Source organism: Passer domesticus, unplaced genomic scaffold (assembly GCF_036417665.1).
Source record: "Passer domesticus isolate bPasDom1 unplaced genomic scaffold, bPasDom1.hap1 HAP1_SCAFFOLD_44, whole genome shotgun sequence".
Classification (NCBI taxonomy): domain Eukaryota; kingdom Metazoa; phylum Chordata; class Aves; order Passeriformes; family Passeridae; genus Passer; species Passer domesticus.
Window position 1 is genome coordinate 1,778,134 of NW_026990160.1, and position 24,973 is coordinate 1,803,106.

A 24,973-nucleotide genomic window follows, 5' to 3' on the forward strand; every position below is an offset into this window, starting at 1 on the left:
AAGGCAACACAAAAGTTAAATTATGCATTCAATAAAACTACCTGCAGGGCATCTTGGGCTGCAAAGGCACTGATCTGTCACAGGCACTGACGGGGGCTCCACGATGACATCGCAGGAGTCCCCAGGCTGCCAAAGAACCGGGATGTCCCAGACACTCCCAGGGGTTCCTGTCATGGGCACAGTGGGAGCCTCAGGCAAAAGCTTTATTTCTTTATTACAGAAAATCCTGCTGGGTTATGAGATGGAGGAATGACATCCAACAGCCACCATGGATCCTCAAATCCCTGCAGGGTCCCCAGACTTCCAGAATTCCTTTTAAGAGAGGAGACTGGGATCAGCTGGATCCAATCCTAGCCCCAGAATTTGTCAAAGGTGTAGAGACTGCACAGGTGGAATTAAACCTTAATACAATTTGTCCCATACAATTAATGATGGAATACCAGATATATTTTTATACATATGGCTCTGATTGATTCTGATCATGATTAGAAGAAAGAACTTAACCACGGTTATTTACTTCACAGTACAGGACCTATAACAATTATTAGAATATTCTGCTTTAGGAAGCAGTTTTGGAGTCAACAGGGCCTGGCTGGATTTGTTGGAGCCCATTGCAGGCAGAGCCTCCTGCTCCAGCAGGAACTGCCTTTCCTGTGCCAGGAGCAGGGCAGGTCCCGCTGCAGGAAAAGCCCCAGGCCAGCCCCAGCACAGGGAAGGGCTCGGGCACAAGGGCAGAGTGCCGTGCTGGGAGCTGTGCCAGGCAGAGCCTGAGGCACCAAAGGCACCTTGGCAGCAGCAGCTGCTTGCAGGGCATGGCCAGAAGCCTCCCTTGGCAGCCCGGCCTGGTGGCCAGCACTGCAGAGCTGCTGCCTCAGGGCTCATTTCTGCCTGGGCTCTGAAAAGCCACTTCTGCTCGAGGAGCCGGCCTGGGAAGCCATTGGCCCCAGCACCCTGGGGATAAGATATGAATGACAAAACTCTTCATGCCAGCAGAGACAAGGCAGGGGCAGAGGAAAGGGGAGAGCCAGGCCCAGGGGACAGGGCTGCCATGGTGATGGCTGTGAGGTCACTGCCCCTGCAGCAGCCTGGCTGCCCTCAGCAGACATTCTGTCCACAAGTTTTGTGAGGGCACCCAGCACATCAGAGAACCCACACAACAGGAATTCTGTGCTTGGGGATGAGGGGGTTTCACTGGGTCAGGTTGCACAAAGCTCCTGCTCTTGGACAATTCCGAGGATGAGGCATCTACTTCTCTGGAAAAACAGTTGCAGTTTTGTGCCACTGTCATAATTTTAAAATATTTCCTCCTTTTAACAAATGTAAATCCACCCTCATTTATTTCAGAGATATTGAGCCTTGTTCTGTCACTGCAAGATTTGGGAGAAAATACCTTTGACCACTATTTTTCCATTTTCACAGACCTTGGAGAGGACCCAAAAATCTCCCAAGATGGGGTTTGGAGGCCTCTTCACATAACCAGCAGGGAGAGGCTGATGGCTCTGGGCTCAGTGGTGTTGAGACTGAGGACAGAACAGGAGCAGCCCAAAAGGGATTGAAGGGTGGTTTCAGAGAGGCTGGAGTTTTTCTTCATTGTATAAAACAGCCAGAGAAAGAAATAATGGCACCAAGGGTGTGGAGTGTCCCTACCCCAGGAGGCAGGGATTCTACCCAGAGAGCCACCATCGGGCAAGGGGCGTGATTTAAAGAAGATTCCCCCCATCCACCCTGTGGGGTGTGCCCTTTCAAGCCCAGGAAAAGATACTCCACCCCATCTGGTCAATAAGGAATGGCCTCACAATGTTCTTCCTTTTCTGTACCCTCATTGGTTTATGTTCTACTGCAATGTCTTCAGCTTAGATTTTTTCCTTGATTGTCCTCCTTGATCCACCCCTTTGCAGTCCCCTGCTCCTCCTGCTATTGGACTCCAACCCTAAACTTCACCCCTAAACCCATGACCCCACCCCCTTAATTTCTTTTCTTGGGCTCTGGCACAATAAAGGATCCTGGGTAGTGCTAAACAAACACCCATCCTGTTGCCTTCCTTTCCCTGTTGGTCATCGGTGCCTGCCTGAGGTCTGAGACTCCGGGGCCTGGAGGAGTTGTTACGCTGCTTACTGCAGCAGAACCCAAGTGCAGCTGGGGAAGCCCAGACTGGACACTAGGGGAAAGGAATTCCCTCGCCAGTGCAGGGCTGTGGTACAACACATCCCCCAGAAGGAGCCTGGAGCAGCCCAAGGCTTTGTGTGGCAGGCAGAGGCAGGCAGGAGGCAGAGCTGTCAGCAAAGGAAGGGGCCAGCCAGGTGGGGCAGCGGGGGATGAGGACAGCCTGCAGGGACAGAGGCACAGGGCAGGGACACCGTAGGACAGCCTGGGCTGCACAGGGCACAGGGATGGGCAGCAGCTGCCAGGCCCTGACAGAGCCACCTTGGGCAGCACTTTGGCCATGGCAGACACAAAGAGCAGCAAAGCCCCAGAGGGTGATTAAAGTCCTGGTGCTGTGTCTGTGCTGCTGAGCTGGGCTGGGCTCCTGGCCCAGAGGCAGCTCCTGGCAAGGGCAGCGCTGCAGAGAGACAGCTCTGGCCAGGAGCAGCTCCTGGGCACAGCCCAGCAGGGCTGGGGCACTGCCAGGGCAGCTCAGGGACACCAGCAGGGCACAGGCAGAGCTCACAGGGCTCAGCACTGGCAGGGGCTGGGGGATGTCCCAGAGGGGGCTGTGTCACAGCGGCACCTCTGTGGCTGTGTCATAGAGGCACAGAGCAGCTGTGATGTTAGCAAGGGGCTGTGTGACAGCACAGAGTGGGCTGTGTGAGGTCACAGGTTGGGCTATGACACCACAGAGTTTTTTGTGTGAGGTCATTGAGCAGCTACAGCATCATAGAGGGGATTCTCTGTGACATCACAGAGCAGGCTGTGCCATCATGGCATGGCTGTATGACATCATAGAGCAGGCTGTGAGGTCACAGTGTGTGCTGTGACACTACAGAGTGGCAGTATGACATCACAGAGAGGGTTTTGTGACATCACTGAGGGTGTTGTGACATCACAGAACTGTCTGTGACATCATAGAGTAGGGTGTGAGGCCATGGAGCAGAGTCTGCTGTCATGGAGGGTGGCTCTGTGACATAGGAGAGTGGGTTGTGACATCACCAGGTGATGGAGCAACATCATAGAGCCAGGTGTGCAATCACAGAACAGACTGTGACATCACAGGGTGACTTTGTGACATCACCAAATCTTCTGTGACATCACAGAGCAGCTTTGTGATATCACAGACTGATATCCCAGCACTGGCCCTGTGATATCATGAAGGGGTTTTGTGACATCACAGAGCAGCTGTGTGTGTCATCACTGAGTTGCCAGTGATTTCATAGAGCAGGCTCTGTGACATCATAGGCTGGACATCATAGAATGGATTCTGCCATCACAGGGTATCTGTGTCACATCACAGACGGGTTGTGACATCATAGAATGGCTGTGTGACATCCAGGATAGGTTGTGTGATATCACAACATTATCTGTGACATCATAATGAGGGCTGTGACATCACAAATGGGCTGTGTGACATCACAGGGGCTTTGTGACATCACAGGGAATGTGTGACATCACAATGGGCCTGTGTGATGTCACAGGGGGTTGTGTGACATCACAGGGGCAGTGTGAGGTCACTGGGGAGGTCACTCTGCCCCAGCCCCCCTCACAGCTCCCCCAGAGCAGTCCAAGGCTGCTCGTGCACAGCGGGGTCCCCTGTCCCCCCGGGTCCCCCCGCCCCCAGCGCCGCAGCCTCCCCCAGAGGATGTTCCACGAGATCGACCCCAGAGCCTGACACGGGGACGGGGGGCCGGGGCTGTGGGAGGTGGGAAGGGGGACAGGGACCCCCCGGCAGTGTCCCTGTGTCCCCCAGGGCCAGAGCCTGGGCCAGGGCTCCTTCACCCTGTTATGAACGAGGGCTTGAGAGCACTGAAAAAATCCCTGGGAAAAGATCAGCAACAACCAGATTTAATATTAAGGGACAGCACCACAAAATTCCTTGGCAAGAGTCACTCTGCTCCTGACTGGACACTTCAGGCACACCGGGGGAACAAAGCAACAACAAAACCAAACCAAATCCAGATAAATAAAGCAGAAATGAACCAAGAACTGTCTCTGTGAATGTGTGTGTGTGACACAAGGACAGTGAGGGCAAGGATAAAAGGAATATGATCTAAAAGCTGAACAGAGCTCAAACTTAACAGGACTTAACTTATACCTTAACCTTAACTTCTACTGTAAACTTCAGAATTTAGCAAAAGAACAACAATTAACAGTCTTTAACCTCATTTATAACCTATGACTAAATAATTTAACAGTGGAATAACAATTAACAATAGTCATCTTAGCTAATAAATTAAACCTAACAAATTAGCAAAAGAGCAACTCTTAGAAGCAATTAACTTAGCTTAGACCTTGTGACTTAACCTCACTTACAGGCCTGACTGACTCAGCTATCCAAGGCACTCCAACCCCTCCGAGAGCAGCATTTCTGCCACATCTCCCCAGCACAGGCACTCCTCTGTGCACACAGACACAAAGAGTCAGTGCAAGGCACCTGTGAGAAATTCCCCTGGGGGCAGGAAATGCTCCCTGTGGATGCTTTGGCATCTCCCCAGCGGGCGAAGGGTTGAGCCTGGAGGAGTGGGGGGATCGGCCCAGGCTCCCTCGTTGTTCAGGATCCCCGAGTGCAGCAAACGGGAGAGTTCCCAGCTGGGAGAGGCCCCACTCAGAGGGAGTGGCTGGCCCAGGAGAGCTCCAAGGGGCTCCTTTTGGAGCGCTGTTTGTAGGGCCCCAAGAGAGGGGCTGCAGTCACAGCAATGGTTCATCCTGGCTGCACTTGGCATCAACAGCTTTCTTTGGCACTGTGAGAACTGTTGTGCCACTGAGGGAACACAAACAGTTCCCAGGGCTGCTCCTCCAGCAACCAGGAGCTGGTTGGGCAGCAGCAGTGCCTGGAGCAGACAGTGTTTGTGCTGAGCTGCAGAGGAGCTGAGCCCAGGGGCTGTTGGCCAAGGCCGAGGCCCAAGGAGCATTTCTGAGCTGGCAGGGCGGCCTGAGAAGGGGAGGGGGGAATGCAGCAGCACAGGGCCCATGGAACCAAGGGACCATGGTGACACTGTGGGGCCCTGTGACACCCAGGGACCATAGTGACACTGTGAGACCCTATAGTGCCAAAGGTCCATTGTGACATTGCAAGGCCTCATGGCACAATGGAGAGACCATTAAGAGACTTCACAGCCTCATGGAACCAAGGGGCCATTGTGACACACTATGGAGTCAGGGGATCATGGAGACCATTGTGACACTATGAGGCCCCATGAAATAAGCAAAGCATTGTGACTCTGAGAGGCCTCATGGAACCAGTGAGACCATTGTGACCCTGGGGGTCCCCACAGAACCAAGAGGACCATTGTGATCTTGTGGGGCCTTGTGAAAGCAAGAGGCCTTTGTGACACTGCAGGGCTGCATGGAGCCAAAGGTTCATTGTGACATTGTGGGGCCTGGTGTCATCAGTGGTCCATTGTTTCTCTGTGGAGCCAAAGGAGACCATTGTGACACTGCAAAACCCCGTGGTCCAAAGGTCCATTGTAACACTGCAGTCTCATGGAATAGAGGAGTCACGTGTCATTGTGGGGCCTGGGGAACCACAGAGACCATTGTGACACTGCAAGGCCTTATGGAATTGTTGGGACCATTGTGACATTCGGGGCCTTCTGCAACCTAGGACCCATTGTGACATTGTGTGACCCCCATTGAACCAAAGCACCATTGTGACACTGCAGGACCCCATGAAATCAAATCACCATTAGGACACTGTGGGGCCCTGTGGAACCAAGGGGACCATGGTGATACTGCAAGGCCTCTTAAAACCACGGCAACACAGAAGAGGTCTGGCTGGTTTGGCCTCCCATGGACTGCCTGACTGGTCCAACTGACCATGGCATGTTGAAGGCCTCTTCTCTTCTGCTGTTGAAACACTTGTGCTCCATACTTTCTTTCATATGGAAAAGATCTGTCCTTCTCCTGCAGGCATCCATGGCCAGAACTGGGATTTCATCTCCAGATTTCCTTATATCTCCCATAGGAGTGTTACCAGGACAAGACTGGCTGACAGCGGTTTCATGAGGGTCACCTCTCATCAGTCCCCAAATCTCTGGGGAAGGCTCCATGCTTTCCTTCTTGTGGAAAGAACTGCCCTGCTTCTCCAGGCACCCATGGCTGAGATTGGGCTTCCACCTCCAAAATTCCCTACATCCAAAGACTGCTCCCAGACAAAATCTGCCATTGCTGACAAGTCTGGCTGGCCTAGTGAGACTCTCACCTGCCTTCCAAACACTGGGGCTCTGTGCTTTCCTTCCTATGGAAAAGAGCTGTCCTTCCTTTCCAGGTGCCCATGGCCAGAACTGGGATTTCACCTCCAACATTGCATCCTGTGACAGACTGCAGGAGATTGTTGGCTCAAAACATTTCATGTGTTGGGGAGGAATGGGCAGGTCCAGCCTTGCCCTGCCCTGGAGCACTGCCCTGCCCTGGAGCACTGCCCTGCCCTGGAGCACTGCCTTGCCCTGGAACCCCATTCCCCCCAGAGCCTCTCTCCCAGCCCAGCAGTGGCTGCCAGTCCCTGGCACAGCACAGGCAATGCTCCACAGCCACCTCTGGAGCCCCAGCCCAGCTCCTGAGTGACCAAATGACACCAAGTCCCACCTGGGGAAGGGCTCCAGAACACCAAGGGGTATTGAAGGCTGACCACAAGGCAAGCACACATCTTGACCCTACCTCCTCTTGGCATTTCCATCTGAACTGCTGGAGTCCAGGAGTTGGTAGCTCTGTCTGTGCTTCTATAAATCTTATTTTTCTTTCTCTCTTTCTGTGTCTACTTCTTCTATTTGTCCTCTTACAAACTCTGACTAGCTTTAAATTGAACAGCTTTAGAGTTTGTGAAGTGGAACAGGGCAAGTTATTGCTTTGAGAAGTGTTTTTTGGTGATTGAATGATGCATTAAACATTTTGACTAAATTTCTCTGATTTTCTAAAGTTGCCAGTAAAGGCTGTTTTGTTGTTTTGAGCTCCTCAGAATCTCTTGTTGGTATTGTTCCCGTGCATCCAACTCAGAGTACACAAACAACTGTAATTCCTTTTGAATGTCTCCTTGAGAGAGTTTTTTAGTGGATGGGGGTCAGGGCCTTTTCAATCCTGCTTGGCACAGCCCAGGCAGGGCTTTCCCAGCCACATTCCACACTCCATTGCCCAGCTGGAGCCGCTGGTGCCTCTGAGTTCTGCTGGCCCAGCCCCAGGGACGCTCTCCTTGTCTGCCCATTCCCCCACGGTCTCTGGGCAGGGATGGCCTCAGTGGGGGCTGCTGACATCCTCAGCAACTTGGAGGCTGCTGCTGGATTTCACTGCTCCAGAGGCTTGTTCAGCCTTCAGCTCTTCAGTGCAGGAATTCAGTGTCCCAGGGCTCATTCACATTCAGAACACCTTAACAAGCCAAGCCTCTGGGGATAGTTGTTTTCAAATCAATTTTTTCAAATAAACCTTTTAAATAATTGTGGTTAATTAGACTGATTTCAGGAGTGTATTCAAACTGAATACATTCTACTTTCAAGGACAGTGAGAAAACATTTTTAGGTCCTGTTTAGGGTTTTTTTTCCTGTTAATAAACGGATATGTGCAATCTCCAATTGATATTGAATCCAACTACCTCCTCATGCAGATATGAAAATCAAGGCCCTCCATGGCTGACAATCAATCAGACTCTGTCCCTACCCCCACCCCACCATTTTCCCCATCCAAGCCCTGGCACTCAGAGCAGCCCTGTGCAAATCTCAGCTCCCTCCAGCCCAGGCTGGACCTGCAGCTTTCAGCTCCTTGGCTCCAACTCCCACCTGCTTTCCTTGGAGAAGGAGCTGCCTGAGACACAGAGGGATGTTCATTGATTGTCAGCCAACAAAGCCAAGGGAAGGCACAGCTCCATCAAATGCAGAAGTCATTCTTCTCCCTGGCTCTGCCCTGGCCCTGATCCCCACAGCCTGTCCTGTGTCCTTCATCCCTCATTTGCCAGGCACTTTCTGGGACAAGGGAGCTCTGCTCTGGCTATGGAGGGAGGTCCAAGTGCAGCCACTGGAGAGGGAACCACAACTCATCAGGTTTGTGCCCTTTGAGGAACCAGGAATTGGTGAGACTCAGAGGCACATAAAGGTTTCTCTTCATGACCAACATAAAAAATGTGAATGTGGTAAAATTTATGAAACAGCAAAACACTTTCCTCAGCTCCTTTTGATATCCCAGAAACATCTGACATGTTCACCACCAACAAAGGATTGCCATACAGGATGGATTTTAGACAAAGACATAAGAAGAGGTGATAGAAAAGATAAAACTAAAACTAAGATGTTGACAAAGGAGGTATTTAAACTTCTGAAAGATTGGGATACTCCCCAAGTATCCCAAAGAACCTCAAAGCATGAAGCCAGTCAAGGCAGATGCATTGGAATGACCAGAGAACATCTGCAGGAGGAAAACTGGGAGCAAGAGGAAGGACAAAGCTCCAGCTGCTCTAAATGAAGAGATATCATTAGACATGGCCATTTAAACAACAGAGCTGAAAACACCTTAAGGAAGGTGGTCATGTAATATTAGAGTGAATGTTAGTGCCAAAAGTAGAGGGGAAGATCAGTATTTTTTGTCCTGCCATCATGAGAAGAATCCATGAGATCCAGGAAATTCCTGTTACTCCCAGGAAAACTTTGCCATTTTTTCAAAACTCCAATGACCCAGATAAAAAAGATTTGCAAGTATATTATGAAAGTAATAGGTATTAAAACCTGTGCCCCTTTCCAGGCAGACATCAGTTGTGTGCCCATGAACAGGCAGTGCCACTTGTGCCCTGAGGTGCCCAGCTGGGATTGGATCTCTCCGAGAGCACCTGAGGGAGAGCAGAGCACCTTGCAAGCTGCAGGTCCCTGCCAGCCCCACAGGGCTCCTGTCCCATCAACATCTGCTCTGCTCCAGTGTGAAACAGGGCCCAGCATGGTGCTGGGATCATCAGAGAGCTGAGGTGTGTGCTGGAATTCAATGCCCTCCCCATCCCGCAGCAGCCCTGCATTTCCCTGCTGCAGCCTTGGTCTCCAGCACAGCCATGGAGGCTCTTTGGGCTCCTGACTGTTCCTGCAGCCCCCAAGGGCAGCTGAGCTCTGCCTGTGGCACAGTCAGCCCTGGCCAGCGCAGGCCATGCTCAGCAATTGCTTGTGTGTGCCTGGCCTTGCTGTCAGCCCCGGCAGCGGCTGCGTGGCCCCTTGGTGGCCCTGTGCTGGCCCAGCCATGGTGGCCCAGCCCCTGTGCAGGCCCAGCCCAGGCCAGGAGCATTGCGGCTGGGAACGGCCCCTGTGCCGTGGTGCCCACAGCAGCCTTGGGGCTCTGTGCCCCATGGCCTCCCTGCTGGGCAGCCTCTGCCAGCTCCTGCACAGCCCCTGGAACCTGTGGGCCTGCACAGACAGCCCTGCCCCGGGCTCTGCCGGCCTCTGGGCCAGCAGAGAGGCCGGCCAGGGCTGGCCATGGCCGGGAACAGGCCCTGAGCTCCGCAGGAGGATGGAGCTGGGCCACAGCCAAACTCAGCCCAGGGCAAAGCTGGGCTCAGCAGCCAGGGCTGCCAAGGGCTGGGCACAGAGGCTGGTGGTGACAAATGTCCTGGGCCCCCTCCCTGCTCTGTCCATGCCCCCAAGGGCACAGAGCAGCCTCCTCTCTGGGGCACTTGCCTGTTTTCAATGCCTTGCACAGGCGCTGGCCCTGCCCCACAAGGTCTGGGCTGAGTCCTGCCCCTGCACGCTCCGCCAGGCTGAGATGGACACTGATGGTTTCTGGGGCAGGCTCTCTGAGCCCAGCCCAGCTCCCTGCAAGCTCTGCCAGCTGCCCTGAGCTCTGGGCAGCACCAAGGGCCTCTCCCCAGCCCAGCCCAGCCGGCTCTGGCCCCACAGCTCTGCTCAGGCCAGGCTGCCCTGGCCACTGGCCCCACGGCCTCAGCCCCTGCCAAGGGCACAGCAGCAGCTGCAGCTCACACAGGACTCAGCTCCAGCCATGGGGGAAGGTGCTGGGCCAAGGCCAAAGGAGGCTCCCTTGGTGCCCTGCTCCCCTCTGGCTCAGGTGCTGAGAGCTCTGCAGCCCCTGCTGCCATCCCATGTGCCCAGGGCAGCACAAGAGCCCCGGCCTTGGGGCCCTCAAGAGCTGCTCCTGCTCCAGGCCCAGGGCCCATCCCAAAACTGGGGCAGCCACAAAGCTGTGCCCATTGCTGTTCATTGCTGCTCTGATGGGGATGGACCCTCAGCCCCTTGGAGGTTGATGATGAATTTTCCTACAGCCAAGGCCTCTTCTTTCTTGAGCTCTTCAGTTCAGGAATTCAGTGAGAAAAGCTCATAAACATTTGTTCAACATGCCCAAAGAAGAAAAGCCATTTGGAATAACAGAAGTTTTCAAGTTTTCTGTAATTAATTAGACAGATATATGAAGTGTATTCAAAGTGAATATGCTATATTGAAAACAATGCAGAGAGAACAGTTTGTTCTGTTTATTTTTTCTCCTGTTTATAGATTTATATCAGCAATGTCCAGTTGATATTGACGCCCAGCACCTTCTAATGCAGACTGAATAGCTATGAAAATCAAGACCCTTCATGGCTGAGAGTCAATCAGACTGTGTCTCCTGCCCCCTCCCCACCATTTCCCTCATCCAACCCCTGGCACTCCTATGGACCAGGAATGGTGTGGCCAGCAGGACCAGCACAGCAATTCTTCCCCTGTGCTGGGCGCTGGTTGGGCAGCACTTTGGGTGCTGTGTCCAGTTCTGGGACCCCAAATTTAGCAAGAACGTGGAGGGGCTGGAGTGTGTCCAGAGAAGGGCAACAAGGATGGTGAAGGGTCTGGAGCAAAAATCCTGTGAAGAGAGGCTGAGGGAGCTGGGGTTGTTTATCCTGGAGAAGAGGAGGCCCGGGGGAGACAAGGTGGTGTCAGGGCACAGGTTGGACTTGATGATCTCCAAGGTCTTTTCCAGCCTTACTGATTCTTGGATTCTCTGAAACCACGCTTGGAGCAGTTCCACAATGAGCCCTGGGCCTCCTCTTCAGAAGCTCCAGCAGCCCAGGTCACTCAGCTTCTCCTGCCAGCACCAAAGCCCATCCTGTCATTCCTGCAGAGCCTCTGCAGCTCCTCCTCATTGCCCAGAACAGGGAGCCCCACATGCAGACACAGCAGCCCAGATGTGCCCCCCTGGCCTGGGGTGCCTCTGGCAAGGGAGCAGCACCAGGCACTGCAGGAGCCTGCAGACAATTCCTGCAGCACTTGGAGGATGATCCTGCTCCCCAAGGGATGTTCCCGTGCTGCCAAGTCAGGAACTGCAATGGGGAGTGGGGCCAGAGAGGAAAGGGCAAACAGGGATAGGCTGTTTGCAGGGGAGGGAACAGAGATGGGGAATAGGAAGAAATCTGGATCAGGGATGGGTAAAGAAAGCAAAGGTGAAGCCAAGGAAATGCTCGGGGCAGTTTGGGGATGGCTGCCAGGCAGCCCTGGCTCTGAGCAACAGCGTCTGCAGTGGGACAGGAAACTCCCAGCTGATGGGAACAAACTTTCTGGCTGACTGCAGAGGCCAGGACAAAGCTGAGTGGTTTCCCTGGTGTCCCCCAGCCCTTGCTGGCCCCAGGGGCTGATGGCATTTGTGCTCCCTCAGGTTCATGTCCCCACAGCAGCAGCATGGGGGTGCTCCTGCCTGCTCTGTGCAATGCAAACAGGGGCTCCTGAGCCAGTGCTGCCGTGGCTGTGCCTGCAAGGATGCGGCACCTGTGTGAGCTGGGGGAGAGGCCAGGGCTGCAGAGGGGGGATGTTGTTGGCAGCTCCATGAGGATGCTCTGGGACGCTGCCCTGGGCTGTGCAGTGCACTGGGGATGGATCAGCCCCTGCTCTGCTGCTCCTTCCCGTCTCCCCCAGGGCCCTTGCAGAGCCCCAGCCATGCTGTTTGCCCCCAGCCTGCCCACGGCCAGCCTGGGGCTGCTCACCCTGGGGCTTTTCTGTGCTGAGCATTGGCCTGGCCATGTTCTTGAGAGAGCCTGGGCAAGGAGCCTGGAGCCCCCAGGGCCTGGCCTGAGGCGTCAGCGCTGCCCCAGCAGTGCCCATGGCCTGTCCCTGCTGCAGCCCCGGCACTGCCACCCCCAGGACTGTGCCCGGCCCCGAGAGCACTCAGGCCCTGCAGCAACACCAGGGCCACCAGGGCAGCGGGGCAGGGCCACGGCAGCAGCACTGGCAACACCAAGTGCTGCTGCTGCTGCTGGGCACAGCTGCTGGGCCAGCACTGATCTGCCCCAGCTCTGCACACTGACATTGCTGCTGCAGCTCCAGAGAAGGCAACAAAAGGCATCTCTGCAGAAAACTCTGCTGGGAGATTCTAAATTCGTCTAAAGCCACTGAGAGCACAGCTCCTCATTGTCACAGTCTGCAGCCACTGAATGTGGAGAGAAAAAAAGTCAGAAATAGCAGAAACAATGATCTAGCTTTAGGAAGAATATTAAAAAAAAAAAAAAAGACAGGGAAATCAAAGAACCAAACCAACAGAACTATCAAAGATTGATTTTGTTACAAGTGATTTGCAGAAATTGGCCAGCAGTTTAATGCTTCCTAAGATGTCCAGTCATCAGTCTCCTCACTGCAGCCTTGAGCTCCTGGTTCCTCAGGCTGTAGATGAGGGCATTCAGGGCTGGAGGCACCACTGAAGACAGAACTGACACCAACAGATCCAGGCATGGGGCAGAAATGGAGGAGGGTTTCAGGCAGGCAAATAGTGCAGTGCTGAGAAATGCATTTCCTCCTGCATTTTTCCTTTTCAGATTCTTTCAGTCATCTCTTGAGAGTTACTGTTTGTTCTGGGGCTTTTCATGAACTGATTGTACTCTTGATTTAGATGGAGACTGTAGAATTGATTTCAGATGTAGAAGAATCTGAACTGAACACAGAAACCAACTCCTTCTGTCAGCCCATTTTCATCTTCTAGATCACTTTCAAGATGTCCTTGGGAGTGTTGGAATGATTATCACACAGCTCTCCACTTCTGGCTGCAGGCTCTGGAGATTCTTTCTTTGCATTCAGTCAAGCTTGCACTCCCTAAGAGTTCCTGGTAGCCTGTCATATTTTCTTAGGGTAGAACAGTAACAATAAAAATGTTACCAATGGCACAACTGCCCAGCCCACAAGGAAAAGAAAAGAACAAGCTGCCAAATTCTTCAAATATTTGTCCTGCTTTGCTGCAAGTGTTGTGCTGCACCCACAGTGTGGAAAGCTGCAGTTGGTGGCTGTCATGGTTTGACCCTGGCACAATGCCAGGGCCCCCATGAAGGGTATATTTCCTAAATGGTTGCTGTGAGATGTGACCCGGGAACAGAACAAAGCAGGCTCCCATTCGGGGATGGAGGGAAAACCACAACACTTTATTTATTACAAATCTAGAAAGGAACACATACCAAGCTAAGAATGAAAACCTTCCAAATACCTTCCTCCTCCCCCTCCCTTTTCTCCACAGATTCACCACCCCTCAAATTATCAACCCTCAAATCCATCAGGGAGAGAGGAGTCCCCCCTTGCCTCATGGGCCTCCCCCGGAAGCACAATTAAAACCTCCTGTGCTTCCGCGTCACCCATGGCCCCACCCAGAGAACATCGGCCCTCGTGACTTCTCCCCCCATGTCCAGTGCTCTCACCACTGGACACGGGCCAGGACTGCTTTCAGGGCTCCCCATTTAAAGATGCTCCACTCACTTCCAGAAACAGCAGTCTCTCAACTCTGGGACACCAGTCCCCCCCATATTTCACCCCCTGGGGCCGAGGGGCCTCGTGAACAGTGTTAACTTTGGGACACCTGTCCCCCCCACATTTCACCCCCTGGGGCCGAGGGGCCTCATGAACAGAGATCTTCCTCTCCGTGGAGACAGAGGGCATCTCACACCCCCTTCAGCCGTCTCTGTTCACGCTGCTGCTTCACTCTTGACTCCCAGGTGTTGCCTCCCCCTAAATACAGTCTCTGGGTCACAGGGAAAAACCACGGGTCTGTCCATGGCTATACAAGAAAGAGTCCAGCCCAAGGCCACTCCATCATCTCTTCCACTCAGGATTCTTCTCTCCTCTTCCAGCTTTCCTCACGCTTGCCCATCTCTCATCTCTCTCTCACCTCATCCTGATTCAAGAGGATTCAGTATTTGTAAGGTTTCTATTAGTCTACAAAGGGGTTAAAATCTTCACTTCTGCCTGTCCAGGACTCCCACAGCTGCCAGGCACCTCTCTCTGCCGCATCCCCCGCTTCTGGCCGGCTGAGCTGCCAGCACAATCTCTGTCCCTCTCTCCGGGGGGGCTGCCCAGACATCTCAAGTCTCATCAACCCCTGCATGTTCTCCTCCACCTCTGCACCTTTTGGGGCTCCCGGCCTCCTCCCTGTCATGGCCTCCCCCACCCAGGCGCAGCTGGCCAGGGGAGAGGTCGGACTCTACTCACCAACACGGGATTCCCAAAGAGGAAGTTCTCTGGGAATCTCCTGCTTTTAACCCCCGTGTGTTCTCAGAGGCGTATCCAGATCCTCAATGGCCACATCACATGCCAATTTTGAATTTGGCCACTGATTGGCCCGACTTAGACCTTTCCAGAAACACATTTCCGGGCCAAACCACGACAACACCCATAGCTGAGGCTTACAGGCATTGATAGAGCTACTCATAAGCTTTCTCAGCAGTTTCTATTCCCAATTTTTACATCACAATTCTATACACTATTATGATTTAGTTTTTCTCAGGATGTATCCCAGAAAGGAGTATCCCCAGATGGTGGGGTCCGGCTTCCAAAAGAAGAAAGAAGTCTCCCAGCTGGTGAGGTCCCGATTCCAGACGTGGGTCCACCTTTTAATTGCAAATCTCATAACAGTGATGTCCAGCTTCCCTTGGTCGACACTATCAATCCTTGAGTAGATGTTCATCTTCCTTTCTTAACCTGCTTTTCACTGTTTTTTAATGTATCAAGATAAGCATGTTTCCTTTTTATATATTCTAAACCTATCGTTTCAAAGATCCTTACTACAAGCAATATTCTAAAATTATACTTCAAGAGGTTATTATTGCAAAACTCTTTAAAGCTTAGCTACAAGCAGAAAGTTCCTGTCAAACAGCAACATCCTTAAAGCTTTAATTCAAATGATCCTAAATCAACTCAAGACTTACAAAGGGTAATTGCGAACAAAGGATTGGTTCAAAGGCCTTCTTCCATGCTTTACCTCCTCTGTTATTTATTAGAATTCATCTTTATAACTGTCCCATGGTCAGTTTCCACACGTATCACAATCACAAATACACACGTTGCCTCTATGAACCTGACAGAAACACAGCTTTGTATTTCACAATTGCACTGCTGGCATGGCATTGGTCATCCATTCAAATCATTTCCCCATGGAATTCCCAGGGCGATGGGTTAGTGGGAGATCCATGCATGGAATTCTCACCTGGCTGGGATGAGAGAGATCCGGCCATGGAAATTCCATGGCAATTTCTGCATACCCAAGGCCCTTATTCCTGAATCCCACTTCTCCACAGGAACTCCCCTCCTCTCCTTTGTGCTCCAGAGCCTCCCGACCATGTCTGATGGATTTTGGGAGCTCTTCCCCATATCTGTGTCTCAGGGAATGCTTCATCTGCTCCACCATGATCCCTTTGCATTCCCAGCACCTCTGGCTGATCCAGGTGGCACCGTCGGACACTGCAAAGCTCCCGGGTCCCAGCTGGAAGGAGATGAAATCCCACCCCTTGAAGCCATAGAGATCCCAGCCCCTCAGAGTCCTCCATTCCCACAGATCCCAGCCCAGTGCCCCCCGCTCTGGTTGTACCGGCCCCGGCTCCAGGGCACTGTCGGCCACGGGCCGGTTCCTGTCCTTGAGCCGGGGCTGGCTATCCCAATATCCCAGCTCTGGCTATCCCAATATCCCCGCCCTGGCTATCCCAATATCCCAGTCCTGGCTATCCCAGTATCCCAGCCCTGGCTATCCCAATATCCCAGCCCTGGCTATCCCAATATCCCAGCTCTGGCTATCCCAATGTCCCAGCCCTGGCTATCCCAATATCCCAGCACTGGCTATCCCAATATCCCAGCTCAGCTCCCCCCACCATCCCCGCTCTCTGCGGCTCCATCCGGCCCCTCTCGCTGCCCCAGCGCTCGCAGGGGGTCCCGTCCACGTCCCCCACAATCAAGGACTGGGGGACCCCGGGCCGTGTTCTATTGTGTTTTATTCTCCTTGTTCTCAGTTTGCAATGGTTTCCCTGATGTAGCCCCGCTTCTTTCCTGACAATGCTTTGCCCCAAGTGCCTTCCCTCCTCCCTGTGGCTGCAGAGCCATTCCCCAGTCTCCTCCCTGGGCCCCTGTCAATCCCTCGGCCTGCCGTCCCCTCTTTCCAGAATCTTCCCCCAGGGGCGTGGAGTGATTGGGCAGAGGTCAGGGCCCTCCCTTAAGGTGCTTCCTCATTTGTGCTCCTTCATGTCCATCTGCCCGGTTTGCACACCCCCGTTTCCCCCATTGGTTGTTGGATGTATCTTTGCCTTGTTTGCGCCCCCCCTTTCCAAGCTGGTGCAGGGGCTGAGTGTGTGCTGTGTGCAGCAGGTTGCCCTGAGGGTCAGAGCTGGCCTGAGCCCTGAAATAAACCTTGGCTTTCCCCTGCCCAGAGTGGGCCCTTTCTTCCTGCAGCAGCGTCTGCCAGCTGCTCCTGTGGTTTAGGGCTGGCAGCCCCGGCCGCTCTCCTGTAGCCCGGGCACAGGGGAGTGTCCCCCGCAGTCGAGCGTGTCGGGCTGGGCGGGCAGGGCCCCAACGGGCACTGAGAGGACGCGGCGACAGGGCCGGGCTGCGACAGCGCCACTGCCAGGTACTGCAGGGAGTGCAGAACTGGGGGGACAGCGAGATCGGGGAGCTGGGGGGCTGAACGTGAGAGACTGGGGATCCAGGGGGGTCAAGAGGCCAAGGAAAGGGGGACTTGAAGGGCTGGCCGAGCTGGGAAGGAGGTTCAGGGGCTCAGAGTCAAGGAAAGGGGGTGCAGGGCCTGGGAGAGCTGGGATGGGGTGTGCAGGGAATCCTGTGCCCAGGAAAGGGGGTGCCAGGGTGTACTGGGAGTGAAAAAAGGGGGGTCTGGGGGCTGGGAAATGCAGGAATGGGAGCCCAGGGATCCCAGGTCAGGGAAAAGGGTGGGGCTGGGTGCTGGGAGAGGCGGGGCCAGGGAAAGGTTGAGTTAGCACTGGATTAGGGGGTGCAGGGGGGTCTCAGTGCTGGGCAATGGGGTAAAAGGGGGTCTGGGGTCTCAGGAATGGGGGTGCAGGGGAGGCTCAGGGTCACGGAAATGGGGGGCAGGGACGGGGAGAGATCGAATGGAGTTCCAGGGGGCCTGGAGCCCAGTAAAGAGGGCTCCAGGGTTTCCCAAAAAAGGTGGGACATGGAATAGGGACACCCTGGATATTCCAGAAGGGGGAGTTCAGGGATCTCTGGTTTTTGCAGAAGGATGGGCCTGGGGGCAGGGAAAGGCTGGAATGGGGTTCCAAGGTGTTCCAGGTCGTCCCAGGGCCAGGCACACGGGAACTCTGGAGGTGCCCAGGGAGGTGGAGCTCAGCCCAAATATTCTGGGCGGTGCCTGGGTTGGGATTTTTTGGGGGGAATGTTTGGAGAATGAAGAAGTGCAAGGCTGAGCGGAAAAGGCCCCTCGGGGGGACATCAGGGGGTGGCGGTGGCGGCTGGTGGCAGAGGCAGCCTGGAGGAGCAGAGCCCTGTGTCCCCCAGGAGCCCAAAGTGGGGAGCCCAGAGAGGGGAGAGCGCCGCCATGGGCGGGAGCCTGCAGAGGCTGGAGAGGGGCAGGGGGGACTCCTTGGAGCCCCTGCAGCCCGGAGCAGAGAATGAAGAGAGAAGGGAGCCCAAAAGGGAGCCCAAAAAGCCCCGGCATCCCTGAATGGGGAGTGAAGTGGGGGCAGCTTTTGGGATGGCTGGGACTGCCAGCAGGCTGGGGAGGGCGGGCAGCGAGGAGAAGGGGGACCCCCAATGCAAGCGTGACCCCAGCAGCTGGGACAGGGGGAACCCTGAACAGCAGAGGGGAGGGTCCAGGTACGGGAAATTCCTGGGAGGCTTTTTCAAGGCTGAATCTTGGTGTTTGGGAGATATTTCTGGAGCCCAGATGGCCGGTGACTTGTAGAGATGGACTTGGGCAGAAAGACCTTCAAACTCATCGTCCTCATCCCTTGTTTTTACCAAATCAGGATTTCCCATTGCCAGTTCTTGTGAGGTAGTGAGGAAGAGGACGATGTCCCTGGACACTGGGGCAGGTGAGGAGGAAGTCAGTGCCCCTTTCCCCTCTCTCCTGCTCCGTCTCCCAGCCCAGCAGGGCCCCTGCTGCAGGACAGCCTGGGGGCATTTCCTTGCCCTTGCCTGTGGCCCGGAGGCAAATGCCATCCTGTCCTTGTCCTTCCTCCCGCAGAGCAGGAGCTGAGCATGGAGAGCAGGGAGGACAAATCCCCGCGGCAGAACCTCGTGGCAGAGGCCGTTTTGAGCGGCTCCACGGCGCAGGAAGCCAACGGGGAGGAAAAGCCCTGGAGATGCCGCACGAGGAGGGGCTGCAAACGCAGATGGCGGGGATCTGAGGGGGAAAGAGCCAGCCTGGGCCGGGAAGGCGGCCGGAGATGGAGCCAGAGCTCGCAGCTGGTGGTCCATGAGGAGGTTCCTGATGGGGAGAAGCCCCACACGTGCAAGGAGTGTGGGAAGAGCTTCAGGTGGAACTCCGAACTGATCAGGCACCAGAGGAGCCACACTGGGGAACGGCCCTACAAGTGTGATCAGTGCAGGAAGAGGTTTCAGAGAAGCTCTGATCTCCTCAAGCACCAGCGCACGCACACAGAGGAGAGGCCCTTCCGCTGCCCCGACTGCGGGCAGGGCTTCAGGCAGAACTCCCATCTTGTCACCCACCGGCTCATCCACACCGGGGAGAGGTCCCACGAGTGTGAGGAATGTGGGAAGAGCTTCAGGCAGAGCTCCCACCTGATCCAGCACCAGAGGACCCACACTGGGGAACGGCCCTACGAGTGTGGGGAGTGTGGGAAGAGATTCAGAAATCACACCAATCTGATTTTGCACCAAAAGATCCACTCTGGGGAGAGGCCTTACGAGTGTTCCAAGTGTGGGAAGGGGTTTCAGACCCGCTTCCATCTTTTCCGGCACTATGAGAGTCACACAGAGGAGAGGCCCTTCTGCTGCCCCGACTGCGGGAAGGCATTCAGGCAGAACTCCAACCTCGTCACCCACCGGCGCATCCACACTGGGGAGAGGCCCTACGAGTGTCCCCAGTGTGGGAAGAGCTTCTCCAGCAGCTCTCACTTGACCCAACACCAACGCAGGCACCGGTGAGGGAAGCCCTGCGAGTGCCCCGAGTGCGGGAAGAGCTTCGTGCGCTGCTCCAGCTCCATCCCCCACTGCAGGAGCCACGCTGGGCACAGCCCTGGTGACCCACATTCCCTGTGATCCATGGTGGGAACACACCTGCCTGCTTCTCCTTTTGGTTTGGCTTTAATTTTTTTCTGTTCTTCCTCTCTTTGCCCTCCAAAAGCCAAGAGGGATGGATCTGCACCTCAAAACCACTCAAATCCCACTGAAAACAACTTAATTTTAACCCATAAAGGCTCAGTCCCACTTCAAATTGCTTGTTCCCACCTCAGAAAAACTCAATCCCAGGCCAAACTCACTCCATTCCACAGCCACCAGGGTGAGATGGGGTTGGAAGGGGATTGGGAGAAGTGGGATCCCAGCTGGGAGCGGTGGGATGGGGATTGTGGGGGGCTGGCTGGGTGGGATGTATGTAATATAAAAATCCCATTTTTTAAATCATCTGACCCAAACAATCAGAAATCAATATCCAGATAAAACCACTCACCCACAATTAAATTTAAAAAAAAAATAATTTGAATTGTTTTAGAGTAGTTAAGGGTGTTATTAAAGTTTAATTGTTTGGTTAAAATGTAGGAGAAATTCTAGTGGTGCTTGGTTTTGTGTTTAGTATGTTTGTAATATGAATTGTTCTACTAAGGTTTGTTAGACTGTGTGTTAGTTTTCTTAGATATTTTTTATCTAAAGTGTATTTACTGCTGAGTTAAAACTTTCAACAGGTATTTCCTGGCGTATAATTTGCTTATTTATATTTATGGATAATTGTATATTACTAGTTGTTGTTTTAGATTGACTCATTATTGGAGTATTGTAAGTAAGAGTCAAAATTATTATATTTCATTTTTATTATAATTAATTTCATTTTAATTATAATTTATTGATTTCTTATTTTATTATCATTTCTTGAGAGTATAGGAAGGAAGTTCGAGGAGAGGAAAATGTTTTCCTTGCTGGGAAATGGAATTCCAGATGCTAGGTGTGTGTGCAGGACCAGACAAACTGGGATCAAACATGGACTGGGATCAAATATGGATTGGGATGGCACAGGCTGGGGTTGCACAGGCTGGGGTTGCACACACCGGGGTTGCACACACTGGGGTTGCACATGCTGGGGTTGCACACGCTGGGGTTGCACACACCGGGGTTGCACACACTGGGGTTGCACATGCTGGGGTTGCACACGCTGGGGTTGCACACACCGGGGTTGCACACACTGGGGTTGCACATGCTGGGGTTGCACACGCTGGGGTTGCACACACCGGGGTTGCACACGCCGGGGTTGCACACACCGGGGTTGCACACACTGGGATCAGACGGGCTGGAAAAGCATTGGCTGCCTTTGGCTGCCTTTGGCTCCATCCACGTCTAAGGGCGGCCACATCAAGTTGGCTTCATCCTGTTTGGGGCTCCCATCCCCCTCTTTGCCCCGCGCTCCCGCCCCTTCCCCATCGTTCCCCCCATCCCCAATCCCCTCCCCCGTGTTTGGGTTTGGGGGTTCCAGCCCCTCCTGCTCCGTTTGGGGGTCCCAACCCCGCTTTGGTTTAATTTGGGGCCCCGCGCCCCTTCTCCCCGCGCCCCCCGCTCCCCCCGCGGCCGGGGGCGCTGCCAGCACCACCAGTGCCACCAGTGCGGCCCCGGCTGCCCCCGCACGCCCCATCCCCATGCCCAGGGTCACCTCCCCCCTCCCCAAATTCCGCTGCCGGGGAGCGCTGGGCGCTGCGGCTCTGCCCGGCAACTGATGAGTCACAGCCGCGCCGGGCGCTGATTGGCTGCACATCGCCGGGCGGGGCCCAAGCGCCGAGCTCCCGCCCGGGAACTGGATCGGCACCAGCGCCGCGCGCTCTGATTGGCCAGCATCTCTTTTGGGCTGGGGGCGGCAGGAGCTGGGCACCCCCAGGAGCCCCTCGGCTTTGGGGCTCTCGATCCCCGCTCGGCCCTCGGGCCGGCCCTGGTGACAGGATCCGTCCTAAGGACGTGATTTCTGAAGGTTCTTTTTCATTGATCTCAGGGTGCAAAAACTGGCACGACAAGGGCATTTGCAGTAAAATCAAAACAGAGATACTTTTATTGTGTAGCCATAGCAAAGATGCGTTAGAGAGAAGGGGAATGAAGAAAGGGGAAAGAATAAGAAAAAGAAAAAGAAGAGAGGGAGGGCATGGAGGTATATAGCTACCAGACGTGCGGATGACAAAGTCCCTCGAAGTCCGGTCAATGAAGAGCCTGTCATCTTCACGTCAGGGGAGATCTCCAAGGTATCAGTCAGCTCTAACCTTTTTTATAGTCCTTTTGAAATGGGGGAAGGGGACCCACTTCAAAATAGTCTATTGATAAAGGGTACAAGGAGTCCATCAGTAGTCCATCAGCAGCAGGCGTTGTCAGCAGCAGACGTTGTAGGCAAGAACCATTGTCTTCTCGGTCCAGTGGTCGCTTGCAAAACTTGCTCCGGTCCCCACACATGCCTTCCTTCACCCTATGGTAGGGATTTCAGTCTCAGTCCTTTTGGGAAGAAGAGGGGAGCTTTTCCATGTAGGGGTCGTACGTCTCAGTCCTTGAGGGGAGAGCCCTCTCCCATCTCAGTCCCTCTGTCACGGTGGTTGATGTACGGTGAGTGGAGGGTCCTTTTGTGGTGACCTCCGGGAAGGTCCTTCCAGAGAGAAAGTCCAGCCAAGTCAGAAGGGTGGAGAAATTCCAGCACTAGCGTTGCTAGGTGATGCAGGCGAAGGAGAGCACACTGCCCCTTCTTGGGTGCAGTGTTCCATGAGTTGAGCAAACACACTCGTAGGCAATAATCTGGCTTGGTGGACCAGACAGACCTGGATTTTCAGAACGGGATCTTTTCCTTTCCCCGGTGGTCTTGGCTTTCATGACGATCGAGAGGCAAAAAATGAGGGAAGTTTCAGACAGACTCTCACACCTACTAATAAACCAAAAAGCACGATACAACAGCCCCATCCCCAGGGTCATGGGATCCCAGATCCACAGAATTGGCTGAGCTGGGAGGGACCCATCAGGATCCTGGAGTCCAACTGCTGGCCCTGCACAGGACACCCCAACAATGCCAGCCTGGGCCTGGCAGCGCTGGCCAAACGCTGCTGGAGCTCAGAGAGCCCTGGAGCTGGGAGCCTTCCCTGGGGAGCCTGGGCACTGCCCCAGCAGCCTCTGGGCAAAAACCTTTTCCTGAGATCCAACCTGAGCCTGCCCCGACTCAGCTGCAGCCGTTCCCTCCTGTCCTGTCCCTGGGCACCAGAGGGAAGAGGTTCCCACAGCCCCAGCCAGGGACCCGCTCCCAAGGCTGTTGCCATGGCCAGCAGGCTGGGACCTGCTGGGATGCTCGGTTTCCATGGGCCGGGGTTTAGGAATGGGATTCTCCCCCACTCCCAAGGATGTTGCCAGGTCCACCGGGGCTGGGACCAGCTGGGATGCTCGGTCTCCACAGCCTGAGGTTTAGGAATGGGATTCTCCAATTTCCTGCTCCCGCTAAAACCACACTGGCACTCGCTGCCCTCCCGAATCCCATGGAAAGAACAAAAGGCAAAGATCCCAGGCTGGGATAAGAACAATTTATTTGGAACAGCAACGAGATAAGAAACAAACAGAAACAAAAACAATATTGATCACAGAAGGGATATGCAAAAGGGAAAACTACAATGCAACTGTCTCTTCCTGGCCACAATTTCCTCCTGCCTGGAAAGGACACCCTTCTCCTCAGGGAAAGAGTCCTTTTCCTGCCCCTGGCAATGACTAGAGGTGAGAGTGAAGGTAATGACATGGCCCTGGCCAGACCCTCATGGTCTTTGATCCCCCATCATGTCATTGGCAGGGGCAGGAGGAGGGACAGGTGTCTTCCCAGCATGGATCACAGGGAACACAGATCTCCAGGGCTCTTTCCAATATGGATCCTCCAATGGGGGAAGAAGCTGGAGCAGGGCACAAAGCTCTCCCTGCAGTTGGGGCACTGGCAGGACATCCCTTACCAGTGACTCCTGGCTGGTCAAGTCAGAGCTCTGGGTGAAGCTCTTCCCACATGTGGGGTACCCATAGGGCCTCTCCCCAGTATGGATGCGTCGGTGCCTGATGAGGTGGGAGTTGCGCTTGAAGCCCTTCCCGCAGTCAGGGCAGCAGAAGGGCCTCTCATCTGTGTGAATCCTTTGGTGCCTGAGGAGATTGGAGCGGGCCTGAAACCTCTTCCCACACGTGGGGCACTCGTAGGGCCTCTCCCCAGAGTGGATGCGTTGGTGAGTCACAAGGGTGGATCTGTAGCTGAACCCCTTCCCACACTCCCCACATTTGTACGGTCATTCCCCCGTGTGGATCATCTGGTGGCAGATCAGGGTGCTGCTCTGCCTGAAGCTCTTCCCACACTCCAAGCACTTGTGGGGCTTGTCCCCATCATGAAGCTGCTCATGGACCACCAGCTCCGAGCTTTGGCTGAAGCTCTGTCCACCTACCTGGCTCAGGGTGGGTCTTTCCTCCTCAGAGCACCCTGGGCTGGGTTTGCAGCCCCTCCTCCTGTGGGATCTCTGGGGCTTTTCTTCCCTGTTGTATTCCTGTGCTGTGGAGCCACTCAAAATGGCCTCTGCTACGAAGTTGTGCCATGGGGTTTTGTCCTCCCTGGTCTCCATCCTCAGGTCTTTGTCTGGGGGAGGACGGACAAGAAGAGGATGGGATTTGCCTTCGTGCCAGAGGGAAGGGGTAGGAGATCCCTCCAGTTCATCCCTTGCAGGAAAGCATTGCCAGTGGTGTTGTCCTGCAGCCAGGGGCCATGCTGGGCTGGGAGATGGAGCAAAGGAAAGGGGGAAAAGGGCAGTGACTTCCTCCTTACCTGCCTGCATGTCCTAGGGCATCTTCATCTTCCTCACAGCTTCCTCCTCCATCTGGGAAAGATTTTGGGATGGGAAATTCTGTTCTGGGAGGAAAGCAAGAGATGAGTACATTGAGTTTTGTACTGGTTTAAAGGCAAACCAGGGGGAGATTCTAGGCCAGAATTACAATTAATTAAGAAAATTAAGATTGAGGCAATGATACACTGCCTTAAACTGACAGAGTCAGGATCTAACCTGGCACCCTGTTGGTCAGGGTGGTAGCAGCAATCCCATTAAATGGTGGCTGCAGTCCTGTTGCAGTGATGAACGTGATTCCGTTGAAGCAGTGATCCTGTAGAAGGGTCTGGTCTTCCTCTGAAGGTCCAGTGGTGCTTATGGAGCTCTTGTCCTCTGGGAATCCAGTAGGCAAGGTGCTCCTGGGGCTGCAAGCCTCATCTTATATCCAGGTAGGAATGCGTGGCTCCTCCCCCTGGGTGGAGCATCCCACAATAGCATGATGTAATTTTATCAGTCCTGCAGGGACATTCAGTGGCCCATTAACAGAAGATAGCCCCTGGAGGGCGTTATCAGGGCTGAGTCATGGAAGAGATAAAGAACACTGCCCCGCCTGTTTATAACAGTTTGTAAAGATGATGATGGAAAACATGCATT

General features: G+C 54.2%; 1 pseudogene; it reads right to left on the reverse strand.

Moving 5' to 3' along the window:
• LOC135292702 (zinc finger protein 135-like) overlaps nt 1-24,331 on the reverse strand; it is a 179,567-nt pseudogene extending 155,236 nt beyond the window's left edge.
• Between the last annotated feature and the right edge of the window lie 642 nt (nt 24,332-24,973).